Source organism: Moschus berezovskii, chromosome 8, assembly GCF_049115385.1.
Source record: "Moschus berezovskii isolate FMDL1 chromosome 8, NW_MosBer_1.0, whole genome shotgun sequence".
Taxonomy (NCBI): Eukaryota; Metazoa; Chordata; class Mammalia; order Artiodactyla; family Moschidae; genus Moschus; species Moschus berezovskii.
The window spans coordinates 70,715,293-70,730,019 of NC_142467.1; the positions used below are offsets into that span (position 1 = coordinate 70,715,293).

The 14,727-nt window shown below is 41.7% G+C and overlaps 1 pseudogene; it reads left to right on the forward strand.

The window, feature by feature from the left end:
- The first annotated feature begins 632 nt into the window (after nucleotides 1-632).
- LOC129559118 (olfactory receptor 2L2-like) lies at nucleotides 633-1,570 on the forward strand (annotated as a pseudogene).
- Nucleotides 1,571-14,727: the final 13,157 nt, after the last annotated feature.

The following is a 14,727-nucleotide window of genomic DNA, read 5'->3' on the forward strand; positions in this document are numbered from 1 at the left end:
CCTGCAAAGCTCATTGGCCAAAATGTTTGTATTTTCAAGTTTTAGTCTCTTGACCAATAAAAAACAAAAAAGTTTTGCTTTTTCAAAATTAATAGGTTCGGTTATTCATTTAAGAGTTATAAATTTTTAAATAGTACACAGTCTAATCATGCAGCAATTTCAAAATAGCTTACTTGACTTTCTTGCTTTTGTGTCTGCCTTCAGTTCAGTTCAGTTCAGTCGCTCAGTCATGTCCGACTCTTTGCGACCCCATGGATCACAGCACGCCAGGCCTCCCTGTCCATCACCAACTCCCGGAGCTCACCCAAACTCATGTCCATCGAGCTGGTGATGCCATCCAGCCATCTCATTCTCTGCTGTCCCCATCTCCTCCCACCCCCAATCTCTCCCAGCATCAGAGTCTTTTCCAGTGAGTCAACTCGTTGCATGAGGTGGCCAAAGTATTGGAGTTTCAGCTTTAGCATCAGTCCTTCCAATGAACACCCAGGATCGATCTCCCCTAGAATGGATTGGTTGGTTCTCCTTGCAGTCCAAGACTCTCAAGAGTCTTCTCCAGCACCACAGTTCAAAAGCATCAATTCTTTGGCGATCAGCTTTCTTCACAGCCTTAGGAAAAATTATATTAATTCCACATGGAAAATTATAATCAAACATCAACTTATTTCACTTTATTGGGGTTGTTCCCATCTTCAAGAATTGGCCTATTCCTTTTTATTCTCATTGTTCTCATTTTTCTAATGGCTCTATTTGGTAACCTCTCCATGATCCTTCTCATCTTTCTGGACACCCATCTTCAGAAACCCATGTATTTTCTACTCAGTCAGCTCTCCCTCATGGACCTGACCTACATTTCCAACACTGTACCCAAAATGGCCTATGATTTTCTATTTGGAAACAAGTCTATCTCCTTCATTACATGTGGGATACAAAGCTTCTTTTTCTTGACTTTAGCAGTTGAAGAAGGATTGCTCTTGGCTTCTATGGCTTATGATCGTTATGTGGCCATTTGCTTTCCTCTTCACTATCCCATCAAAATCAGTAGAAGAGTATGTGTGCTTATGATAACTGTATCTTGGCTCCTGGGCTCAATTAACTCCTGTGCCCACACCATATATGCCCTCCATATCCCTTATTGCCGATCCAGGGCTATCAATCATTTCTTCTGTGATGTTCCAGCCATGTTGACCTTGGCCTGCATGGACACCTGGGTCTATGAATACACAGTGTTTGTGAGCACCACCATCTTTCTTTTGTTGCCTTTCACTTGTTTTGTATTTTTTTTGGCCTTGTTCTCCTTACTGTGTATCGAATGCACTCAGCATAGGGGAAGAAGAAGGCCTATTCAACAAGTAGCACCCATCTCACTGTGGTAACTTTCTACTCTGCACCATTTGCTTACACTTATCTCCGTCCAAAATCTCTGCATAGTCCAACAGAGGACAAGGTTCTTGCTGTCTTCTACACCATCCTTACCCCAGTGCTCAACCCTGTTATCTATAGCATGAGAAACATGGAGGTGATGGGGGCCTTGAGAAGAGCAATTCAGAGAATCTGTTCTGTGAAAATGTAAAGACAGTTTTTCCATGAGAACTCGATGTTAAATACAAATTTATTAATCAGCATGGTGGTTTAGTCATGTCCAACTCTTGTGACCCCATGCATAGTAGCCTGTCAGGCTCCTCTGTCCATGGGATTCTCCAGGCAAGAATACTGGAGTGGGTTGCCATTTTCTTCTCCAGAGGATCTTCCCAACCCAGGAATCAAACCCAGGCCTCCTGTATTATAGGCAGATTCTTTACCAACAAAGAGATGCCACATTAATCAGCATACAACAACTAAAATCTCCTTTGGATTAATTTTAGTCCTTGCAAATTAATAATAAAATAAGATTTTAATTATTATTATTAATCAGCATGCAATTATTAAAGTATTATTTTATCATTAAATTTGCAAAGACTAAAATTAATCTAGAGGAGAAAACTGCTCATGTCTACACAAATCATTTTGGCAAATATCTGTATATCCATATCTATATATTTATATTTAAATATGTTTATGTATATATATATATATATATATATATACATGTTTTCAACCTCTTTCTTTTTTCTTCATTATGCATTTTTCCCTATTAATTAATTAATTTTTTTTACTCCTTGTGTATTTTATTTTATTCTATTTTTTTTCTTGCTGCACAAATTTATTTTTATTTTTTTATTTTTATTGGAGGCTAATTATTTTACAATATTATATTGGTTGGTTTTGCCATACATTGACATGAATCCACCCCGCGTGTACATGAGTTCCCCCTCCCACCTCCCTCCTCCCCTTATCCTCCCTCTGGGTCATCCCCGCATACCAGCCCCAAGCATCCTGTAACATGCATCGACCCTGAATTCCCCTATTAACTTAAAAAGCTTTTAATTTTTAATGATATGCTATAAATTTAAATAATTTTTGATATGCAATAATAAAAATGAAAACTAACTGAAATCATTCAGCATGAGTTCTATTATTTTGCATTTATATTTCAATATGCTTAAAATGTGTTTTCTGAATGACAAGATCAAATTAAAAGTCAGAAGACCTCATTTTCTTTTCATACTAGGCCTGCATTTGCCAGTAACATATATTCATTTCTTCAGTATAAGGAAAATATATTTCAGAGATTTAGTTGAGACTTCAACAGGGATTCTGAAGTCCTTACACTAAGCTGAATGGAAATAATTTCTTATTCTTTTTAGGGTGCACCATAGGGAATTGATTTAATATTGGCAGATGACACTACCCTTATGGCAGAAAGTGAAGAGGAACTAAAAAGCCTCTTGGTGAAAGAGGAGAGTGCAAAGGTTGGCTTGAAGCTCAACATTCAGAAAACAAAGATCATGGCATCTGGTCCCATCACTTCATGGGAAATAGATGGAAAAACAGAGGAAACAGTGTCAGACTTTATTTTTTTGGGCTCCAAAATCACTGCAGATGCTGATTGCAGCCATAAAATTAAAAGACACTTGCTCCTTGGAAGGAAAGTTATGACCAACCTTGATAGTACATTAAAAAGCAGAGACATTACTTTGCCAACCAAGGTCCATCTAGTCAAGGCTATGGTTTTTCCCGTGGTCATGTATGGATGTGAGAGTTGGACTGTGAAGAAGGCTGATCGCCGAAGAATCAATGCTTTTGAACTGTGGTGTTGGAGAAGACTCTTGAGCGTCCCTTATACTGCAAGGAGATCCAACCAGTCCATTCTAAGGGAGATCAGCCCTGGATGTTCATTGGAGGGACTGATGCTAAAGCTGAAACTGCAATACTTTGGCCACCTCATGCGACGAGCTGACTCACTGGAAAAGACTCTGATGCTGGGAAAGGTTGGGGGCGGGAGGAGAAGGGGACGACCGAGAATGAGATGGCTGGATGGCATCACCGACTCTGTGGACGTGGGTTTGAGTGTACTCCGGGAGTCGGTGATGGACAGGGAGGCCTGGCGTGCTGTGATTCGTGGGGATGCGGAGAGTCGGACACGACTGAGCGACTGAACTGAACTGACTGAACTGAACTGATACTTGGGATTCAACAATTAGGACCTGGAGATGTCAACAGAGATCAAGGAAATTGTAAAGTTATACAAAAGTGGGTCAAAGCTTTGTGTCATTACTAGACATTAGAAATATCAAAGACTTTCTTGCAACCATCCCCTCACTCGGCACATACTCAAGTGACATCCTAAAATGTCACTACAACTCTCATATGAGGTAATAAAACTCAGATGAGATTTTATTCTCTACTCACTGTATCCCATAATTCTACTGAAAAAGGTTGGAGAAAGTTAATTTGTAAGAACTAATTTCAATTCATATCATGGATTCATCATTTTCCTAAACAGATCTCACCACTACATTCAATAAACATCAATCAGCTCAAGTGAAAGTCCTGGTTGAAGTGTTATCACTATCCTCCTATTATCAGAGCAGCAATATTCTTTACCTCTCAGGTGTGCCAAGGAAAACAAGGGTCACATCCTTTGTTAAAATTCTCCAACATATTAACATAATATCTCTTGTCTGACTTTACCCTCCATTCTTAGAAACCAGCTTGACTTAGCCTAGGACCCCCTCACTCCACCCTTTACTTGATTAACAAATGTTTTAAAGAGAAAAATATAAATAATTTGTGTCATCAATTTTCCCATATTGAATTTCATATGGATAGCTTTTGGAAAGCCTGCAAAAAAGGGATCTATGTTTTAATATCATGTTAACATATCTTTCAATGAACAAAACTCCCAATGAAAGCACCCTGTGAGACTGTTTTTGTCCTCACATGCAATTTTGGAAATGACTCACTCTCTCCAGGTTGGGCACATAAATGTCCTAACAGCTGGCAAGTAGAAGGTTTATGCTTATTGGAATTTTATGTTATCCCTGTGTTTATTTACAAAGAGACAAATGGACCTCCTTTGTCTCCCCATTACAAATTCAAGAGATCCATACTATCAGGATACCAAGATCCCTGGTGGGAAAATAATTTAGAAAGCTTTGTTTCTACCACACAGGCATAAATAAATGGGGATATGCTTAAAATTCTATCAACCACTATTGGTCAAATGGCTGAAAACCACAAAGAGTATTGTAGCACAACAGAAATCCCTAATCATTTTGCCGACATATTATTAGATAATGTCATTGCCTTATATTTTCTACTCACCATACAACAGGTGTGTGTGTTATTGTTCATACAAGTTGTTGCACTTTCATCAACAACTCTGGGGAAGTTGAAACACACCTACAAAATGCATTTTCAAAAGGAAAAATGGTTATGAAATATGAGAAAGACTGATTCTTTGAATTAGGCTCCCCTCAGGAAGAGGCAAATATACTGAAGTGGTTTGTCATTCCCTTCTCCAGTGGACCACATTCTGTCAGACCTCTCCACCATGACCCGTCCATCTTGGGTGGCCCCACACGGCATGGCTTAGTTTCATTGAGTTAGACAGGGCTGTGGTCCATGTGAGAACCACATGAACAGTATCAAACGGCAAAATGATAGGATACTGAATGAGGAATTCCCCAGGTTGGTAGGTGCCCAGTATGCTACTGGAGATCAGTGGAGAAATAACTCCACAAAGAATGAAGGGATGGAGCCAAAGCAAAACAAATACCCAGTTGTGGATGTGACTGGTGATAGAAGCAAGGTCCAATGCTGTAAAGAGCAACATTGCATAGGAACCTGGAATGTTAGGTCCATGAATCAAGGCAAATTGGAAGTGGTCAAAAAGGAGGTGACAAGAGTAAACGTAGACATTCTAGGAATCAGTGAACTAAAATGGACTGGAATAGGTGAATTTAACTCAGATGACCATTATATCTACTACTGTGGGCAGGAATCCCTTAGAAGAAATGGAGTAGCCATCATGGTCTGCCGGGAGCCAGCGAGGGAAACCCTACCCATGGCAAAGGTCAATTGGGGAAGAGGCCTGACGGGCAAAGGCTAATCAGGGTTTGAGGAACCCCCTGGACTTACCTGAGCATCTACCCCAAAGAAAACTGGAGTCTGACTGCTTTACTATCTTGCGCCTCTTACCAAGTCCTCTAATACTTACAAGGGCGTCCCCCCAACCACCTTTCTCTGAAAACATTAATTCAGAGCTGTAGTTTAAAAGTTCTCCTCGGCTTAATAGGAGTGTTCCAATCCAAGCCCCTCTGATAGCTTTCTAACTTGCATGACAAGTTTGTCCGGGCTCTTACAACTATGAGTGTGACTGTTTATAGCCTCCCAGCCATGCAAGGACAGAAAGCCTAATATTCTAAAATACAGGAATCTGTTGAAGAAGTTAAAATCATTAGAGTAGTACTAAAAAAGATTTCATTGTTGAATCAATGCTTGCTGCAGTTTCCTCTATCTATTGTATCCTTGGAAATATATTAATCACATATAGAGAATATAAGTAGTAGCCTTTGATTTAACCACATCAGATCTTAAGTTAATAAATTCCTTTCTTGCAGCTCACTACACCAGTGCGTTATAAGAATGTAACTTTGTTATGTGTCTAGCACCTGACCCTAGGAAAGTCACCTTAAAAGAATATAAGCCTTTTACGTGCTAACTAACCTATTGTTAGGAGAGAGGGCCATAAAACTGTTAGCAGGCCCCCTGGCCAGAAGATGATGTAAACCACCTAAAACTTTTATCACAAGACACACAAAAATAAGCCCTGATCCTGATAAGGGTCAAGACTGCTGACCCCACGCGATTTTGGCGTGACTCTATACCTCCCTTTTTCTGTTTCTTATGCGCATAACTTAGGGTATAAAAGCAGCACTGGAAAATAAAGTTTTGGGCCTTGCTCACTGAAGCTTGGTCTCCCCGTGTCGTTCTTTCTCTTTTTCCATCCTTTTCTCTATTCTCCTTTTTCTGGTTGAGATTCTTGGAGCGCTGGGCCCTCTGAGTTTACTTATCTGCCTGGGCTTCTAAGACTCACTCGAGGGGGTGCCCTGGTAGGGTGCCTCCAGCGATTCGAGAGGGCGCCTGCGGCCTACGTAAACAGAGCAAGCCCCATGCTGGGGTTTTATTGGTTTCCAGCGTAAACCAAGGAATCATCAGCCCCTGTCTCTCTCTCTTTCTCTCCCTCTCTCTCTCTCTCTGACGCTGACGCCGTTCATCCCGAGGATACCCTGGGTCATATCGAGGCTGGTCCCCGATAATGGTCAACAAAAGAATCTGAAATGCTGCACTTGGATTCAATCTTAAAAATGACAGAATGATTTCTGTTCGTTTCCAAGGCAAACCATTCAATATTACAGTAATCCAAGCCTATGCTCCAACCAGTAATGCTGAAGAAGCCGAAGTTGAACAGTTTTATGAAGACCTACAAGACCTTTTAGAACTAACACCCAAAAAAGATGTCCTTTTCATATTAGGGGACTGGAATGCAAAAGTAGGAAGTCAAGAAACACCTGGAGTAACAGGCAAATTTGGCATTGGAGCACGAAATGAAGCAGGGCAAAGGCTAATAGAGTTTTGCCAATAGAACGCACTGGTCATAGCAAACACCTTCTTCCAACAACACAAGAGAAGACTCTACGCATGGACATCACCAGATGGGCAACACCGAAATCAGATTGATATTTTCTTTGCAGCCAAAGATGGAGAAGCTCTATACAGTTAGCAAAAACAAGACCAGGAGCTGATTGTGGCTCAGATCATGAACTCCTTATTGCCAAATTCAGACTTAAATTGAAGAAAGTAGGGAAAACCACTAGACCATTCAGATATGACCTAAACCAAATCCCTTATGATTATACAGTGGAAGTAAGAAACAAATTTAAGGGACTAGATCTGGTAGATAGAGTGCCTGATGAACTCTGGATGGAGATTCGTGACATTGTACAGGATACAGGGACCAAGACCGTCCCCATGGAAAAGAAATGCAAAAAAGCAAAATGGCTGTCTGAGAAGCCCTTACAAATAGCTGTGAAAAGAAGAGAGGCAAAAAGCAAAGGAGAAAAGGAAAGATATAAGCATCTGAATGCAGATTTTCAAAGAATAGCAAAGAGAGATAAGAAAGCCTTCCTCAGCAATCAATGCAAAGAAATAAAGGGAAACAACAGAATAGGCAAAACAAGAGATTTCATCAAGAAAATTAGAGATATCAAGGGAACATTTTAAGAAAATATGGGCTCAATAAAGGACAGAAATGGTATCGACCTAACAGAAGCAGAAGATATTAAGAAGAGGTGGCAAGAATACACAGAAGAACTGTACATAAAATATCTTCACAACTAAGATAATCATGATGGCATGATCACTCACCTGGAGCCAGACATCTTGGAATGTGAAGTCAAGTGGGCCTTAGAGAGCATCACTACGAACAAAGCTAGTGGAGGTGATGGAATTCCAATATAACTATTTCAAATCCTGAAAGATGATGCTGTGAAAGTGCTGCATTCAATAAGCCAGCGAATTTGGAAAACTCAGCAGTGGCCACAGGACTGGAAGAGGTCAGTCTTCATTCCAATCCCAAAGAAAGGCAATGCCAAAGAATGCTCAAACTACCACACAATTGCACTCATCTCACACGTTAGTAAAGTCATGCTCAAAATTCTCCAAGCCAGGCTTTAGCAATATGTGAACCATGAACTTCCAGATGTTCAAGCAGGTTTTAGAAAAGGCAGAGGCACCAGAGATCAAATTGCCAACAACTGCTGGATCATGGAGAAAGCAAGAGAGTTCCAGAAAAACATCTATTTCTGCTTCATTGACTATGCCAAAGCCTTTGACTGTGTGGATCACAATAAACTGTGGAAAATTCTGAAAGAGTTGGGAATACCAGACCATCTGACCTGCCTCTTGAGAAACCTGTATGCAGGTCAGGAAGCAACAGTTAGAACTGGACATGGAACAACAGACTGGTTCCAAATAGGAAAAGGAGTGTGTCAAGGTTGTATATTGTCACCCTGCTTATTTAACTTATATGCAGAGTACATCATGAGGAACGCTGGGCTGGAAGAAGCACAGCTGGAATCAAGATTGCTGGGAGAAATATCAATAACTTCAGATATGCAGATGACACCACCCTTATGGCAGAAAGTGATGAGGAACTCAAAAGCCTCTTCCTGAAAGTGAAAGAATAGAGTGAAAAGGTTGGCTTAAAGCTCAACATTCAGAAAACGAAGATCATGGCATCTGGTCCCATCACTTCATGGGAAATATATGGGGAAACAATGGAAACAGTGTCAGACTTTATTTTCGGGGGGACTCCAAAATCACTGCAGATGCTGACTGCAGCCATGAAATTAAAAGACGCTTACTCCTTGGAAGGAAAGTTATGACCAACCTAGATAGCATACTAAAAAGCAGAGACATTACTTTGCCAGCAAAAGTCCATCTAGTCAAGGCTATGGTTTTTCCAGGAGTCATGTATGGATGTGAGAGTTGGACTATAAAAAAAGCTAAGTGCCAAAGAACTGATGTTTCTGAACTGTGTTTTTGGAGAAGTCTCTTGAGAGTCCCTTGGACTGCAAGGAAATCCATCCAGTCAATCCTAAAGAAATCATTCCTGAATATTCATTGGAAGGACTGATGCTGAAGCCGAAACTCCAATAGTTTGGCCACCTGATTCAAAGAACTGACTCATTTGAAAAGACCCTGATGCTGGAAAAGATTGAAGGCAGGAGAAGGAGACAACAGAGGATGAAATGGTTGGATGGCATCACCGACTCGAGTTTGAGCAAGCTCTGGGAGTTGGTGATGGATAGGGAAGCCTGGCGTGCTGCAGTCTATGGGGTCACAAAGAGTCAGACACGACTGAGTGACTGAACTGAACTAACTGCATTCTTGGACCTAGGGTCTCAAACAGTCATTTTTTTCCCCATGAGTAATCAATATTAGTTTTTTGGGTGACTGTGCTGAGTTTGTTGCTGAGCAGGCTTTCTCTAGTTGCAGAGAGTAGGGATTACTCTCTAGTTGTGGCATGTGGGCTTCTCATTGTAGTGGCTTCTCTTGTTACATGGAGGGAGCTTGAGCTCTAAGGTGTTCAGGCTTCAATATTCACGACATGTGGGCTCAGTAGTCGTGATGCACAGGCTTGGTTGCTCCTCAGCATGTGGGACATTCCCAGTCCAATGATCAAACCCAGGTCTCCCTCACCAGCAGATGGATTCTTAACCACTGAGTCACCAGGGAAGTCCCAGTAATTAGGTTTTAATGAGATTTGAACCAGTGGCACATTAGTATATCTGCCAGGGATCTCAGTTCTCCAGAGAATAGGAATCACTTGAGAAACAATATGGATTATAATGGAAATCTCCTCTGGCTTAGGACTGGGAAAGGTCCCCGTGGTCAAGAATGATGTTTTCCTTGGTGGATGCCTTCTTCTTGAGGGTATCCAAATCAGGGTATTGTCTGGAGTTTAGTAAGCAAATCCCTTCTGAAACAAGGCTGTGGGACATTCAGGTGTGAGCAGGAAGTGAAATGCATAGATAAAATTCTCTAGCAAGCAACTGAGAGTGTGAATGAACAGCTTGGTTTTTGGCCATCCATTAGTCTCTATTATCATACATGATCGGGAGGACAACGGTCCAGGGAAATCAGTCAGCGCATGGTAGGTAACCCCTGTATCTAATGAGAAAAAATTTTACTACCTGCCATATAAAGGATTACCCAAGTCTCCTCTAGAGAAATGACGTTTGTTTTGGGGGAGCCATGGATGGTGCCAGGCCCCTCAGTCTTCATTCTTCATCAGTTTGGGAGCCCTGAATCCTCTTTGGGACTGAGGGTAGTCCTGATTCCAACGGTCCTTGTCATGCCCTGAGGATACCACAAACAAGATGAGCATGAAGGGTCTTAGAATGTAGGAAGAGGGAAAAGCAGACTCTTATTGCCCTTCCTGCCATGCTATAACCATTGTGGAATTTTTGAGCACTCCTGAAAATCATAGTCCATCCCCATCCAACCCCATATAAGGAAAGGTATTTGCCCTACTCTTCTTCTACTTCATATAGGGGATGTATATGTGCTTCATATAGGGAATGTATATGTAGCTCATCCAACCAGCAAATGATTCACAAGACCCCTTACCCCATTCCTTTCTCCCTTGACTATAAAAGCAGATCAAAGACCACGTTCAGGGTTGGCTCTCCCTGACTGTCAGGAAGCTGACCTACTTTACTGTCAGTGATTCCTCCCCTGTCCCTCGCACAAATCCTGCTCTCAGTTCAGTTCAGTTGCTCAGTCGTGTCCGACTCTTTGTGACCCCATGAATCACAGCACACCAGGCCTCCCTGTCCAACACCAACTCCCGGAGTTCACTCAAACTCATGTCCATTGAGTCGGTGATGCCATCCAGCCATCTCATTCTCTGCTGTCCCCGTCTCCTCCTACCCCCAACCCTTCCCAGCATCAGAGTCTTTTCCAGTGAGTCAACTCTTTCACATGAGGTAGCCAAAGTATTGGAGTTTCAGCTTTAGCATCAGTCCTTCCAATGAACACCCAGGATTGATCTCCTTTAGAATGGACTGGTTGGATCTCCTTGCAGTATAAGGGACTCTCAAGAGTCTTCTCCAGCACCACAGTTCAAAAGCATCAATTCTTCGGCGATCAGCTTTCTTTACAGTCCAACTCTCACATCCATACATGACCACAGGAAAAACCATAGCCTTGACTAGATGGACCTTTGTTGGCAAAATAATGTCTCTGCTTTTTAATATGCTATCAAGGTTGGTCATAACTTTCTTTCCAAAGAGCAAGCGTCTTTTAATTTCATGGCTGCAATCAGCATCTGCAGTGATTTTGGAGTCCCCAAAAATAAAGTCTGACACTGTTTCCACTGTTTTTCCATCTATTTCCCATGAAGTGATGGGACCAGATGCCGTGATCTTTGTTTTCTGAATGTTGAGCTTCAAGCCAACCTTTTCACTCTTCTCTTTCACTTTCAGGAAGAGGCTTTTTAGTTCCTCATCACTTTCTGCCATAAGGGTGGTGTCATCTGCATATCAAGATTGCCGGGAGAAATATCAATAACCTCAGTCATCTGCATATCTGAAGTTATTGATATTTCTCCCGGCAATCTTGATTCCAGCTTGTGCTTCTTCCAGCCCAGTGTTCCTCATGATGTAATCTGCATATAAGTTAAATAAGCAGGGTGACAAGATACAACCTTGACATACTCCTTTTCCTATTTGGAACCAGTCTGTTGTTCCATGTCCAGTTCCATCTGTTGCTTCCTGACCTGCATACAGGTTTCTTAAGAGGCAGGTCATGTGGTCTGGTATTCCTATCTCTAATAAACTTTATTCTCCTTTCATTTTGCCTCATGTCTGGAAAATCTTTTCCAACTGATACAGGGACCGTGATAGCCCTCTTATTTGCATATCAAGAGGGATAGAGTCCTGGTGGACTTTTCTCATACAGAGGGCATTCAGTGGCCCTCCTGGTTGCATTTAAAACAAATCCCCTCGATTGGGTGGTGCCTCTGATCTATATTTTCTAGATCTGCCCCTCCATAAACTTTTGCAAGGGAGAGTAACCTGAGGTGGTACAGGGGTTAGGGATACCTATCATACCTGTGCTTCCAGTTGTTGTCCTTGAATCTTAAAACTATAAGAAGAGAATGTGCTTCCAGGAAGTTAAGTGAGTGGACCTCTTCAAAGGACTTTCACAGAAATAAGTCCTGACAGCAACTTTACAAGTAGTTTAATTGACTGGATCCATGATAGCCCCTGATTCTGGGGTAGGAAATTTGGCAAAAAAAAAAAAAAAAAAAAAGTGTTTAATTAAGCAGAAAAAAATAAGGAGGTGCAGTTGGGGGATTGCAGCCAATCAGCCATAAGAAAAGGTCTGTTTGGCAAAGACAATGGTGAGGTCTCCATCTATGTTTGGTGAGCCCGGGAAATCACTTGGATTAGTCAAGGAGAAGAACAACAGCCAGTGGGAATGAAAGTAATCTGAGTCCAAGGCCTCCATCCTTAAGAGAGAGAGCGAGGAGGAGGAGACCTAGACCCTGAGTCAACTAAGCAGGTTATCTTTTAGTGTTCTCTGAGAAAGAAAAAAGAAAAACAAACAGAACCGAAGGATAAGAGTGGAACACAAGGCAACACAGTGATAATACAATACAAAAGTCACCTTCAGGATTGGCCTTTGTGATTTTTAGCTTAGCATTTTTGGATTAGTCAACCAACAGGGTTAAAATCTCCTAGTTGTGTTGTATTAGTCACTCAGTCATGTCTGACTCCTTATGATCCCATGGACTGTAGCCCACCAGGCTCAGGTTAATAGCAGTTTGACCTGAAGGGAGCCAAATGAGGCTTACCTTTTCACAGAAATAAAACCAAGGCACAATCCAACCTGCTTGCAAAGCTGGCAAGGATGAATGTGCAGTCTAAGAAGTCAGAAGGGAACTAGAAAAAGATGATATAAGAGGAATTCAGCATGAAGATCTCCAGGAAAAGATAAGAAGTTATACAGCCATGATGCTTCGAAGACTAGAAATTTGAAAGTTCTTAAGGAAGGTGCTTGATCATGACCTCTGCACAGGGGGTACATAAATCATATGACCCTCTCAAGGGAAATGCTCATCTGCGACCTCTGTTCAGAACTGCAATGAGGTTGTAAACCCAAAGAGGCACTGCAGGAGGGCCAGGTCACAAATCTTATTGAGTACTCCTATAAGTCCTCTTTTTGGGGCTCCCTGGTGTGGTTCCAGTATCCTAGAACAAGGCTGAGACTAAGAACAAGCAGGGTCTGGAAATCAGGCTTGAGGAGCCACAGACAGAAAACTCATACAATCAGGTTACAATTACCTGCTCTACAGTCTTAATTTGGCGGTCTGAGTGGTCATCTCAGTAGATCTTCTGGAGTCCAAAGAGATAGAGCAGTAGAGGATAATAAGAAAGAGCAAGGCAAGAAAGGCCAGGGGCTTAGCGTGCTCTTTCATAACCAGAGAGCTGGATTCTGCCAGATCCCCTACGGTGCTACATGAATCTACACTGTTCAGGATGAGTCCCAGCCCAATAAGCAGATCCAAATTATGCTCCTTGAGGTCCCTCTGTGTTAGTCAGAAAGTGTTGCAGGAGAAGGGCAAGCAAGATAATGATCATTTCCCAGGTCTTGGGCAAGTTCCTGGAATGGGCCACCAAGTGAAAATCCTTGGCTTTTCACAGGAAAGAAATCAAGAGTGAGCTAAAGTAAAGTGGGATAATGTGTATTTAGAGAAATATACCTAGGCAGAATGTGGGCAATTTTAGAAAGTGAGAGCAGCCCTAGGATATCGTTAGTTTTTAATGGGTTGGGAAATTTCATACTAACAAGTAAGAGGATATTTCCAACTATTAGGGGAAAGGGGAAGGGATGTCTAGGAATTGGGCCACTGCACACAGTTTGACCTTGTATGGTCAGCCTTGGAACTGTCATGGTGCCTGTGGATGGTCAGTTAGCATGCTAATGTATGACAGTGAGTATATACTGAAGGTCAGTATCTACCAGAAGTCAAATTTTCTGCCATCTTAAGCCTATTAAAAAAAGTCCTACCAGTTTTTGTCATTTAACGTATTGATCAATGGCTGCCACATTTTTAAAGGTTGTGACTGGCTGCTTGCCCTCCTGTCTGAACAATTTGGGCTATTTCAGCGAGTTACTCAGTTTTGCTGGGTCTCTGTCATGTATACAGGAAGTATAGATGTTAATAAACTTCTTTTTTTCAATGTAACCTGACTTTTATTATAGAGGATAGCTCAGCCAAGAACAAGATGGGCAGAGAAAAACATTTTATTTTCCTTTCCTACTATTTACCAGTAATTTAGGGAATGCTGCATCTATCTTTCAGTTCAGTTCAGTTCAGTCACTCTGTCGTGTCTGACTCTACAACCCCATGGGCTATAGCATGCCAGGCTTCCCTGTCCTTCACCAACTCCCAGAGCTTGCTCAAACTCATGTCCATCAAATCGGTGATGCCATCCAACCATCTCATCCTCTGTCATCCCCTTCTCCTCCTGCCTTCAATCTTTTACAGCTTCTATCTTGCTTCTCAGCAAACAGAGTCCAGGGATATGATGTGATTCCCCTAGGCCATGGAGCATCAGGTCTAACAATAGATACATATCTCTTGATTCTATTGTTTACCACCTGGCATGTGGGTCTGGAATAGACATTCGTGCTCAGTTCCAAACTTCCTTAGAATATTTTCAATAATAACAACTAATAAACAGCAGATATTACCATCATTTTCTAGTTTTC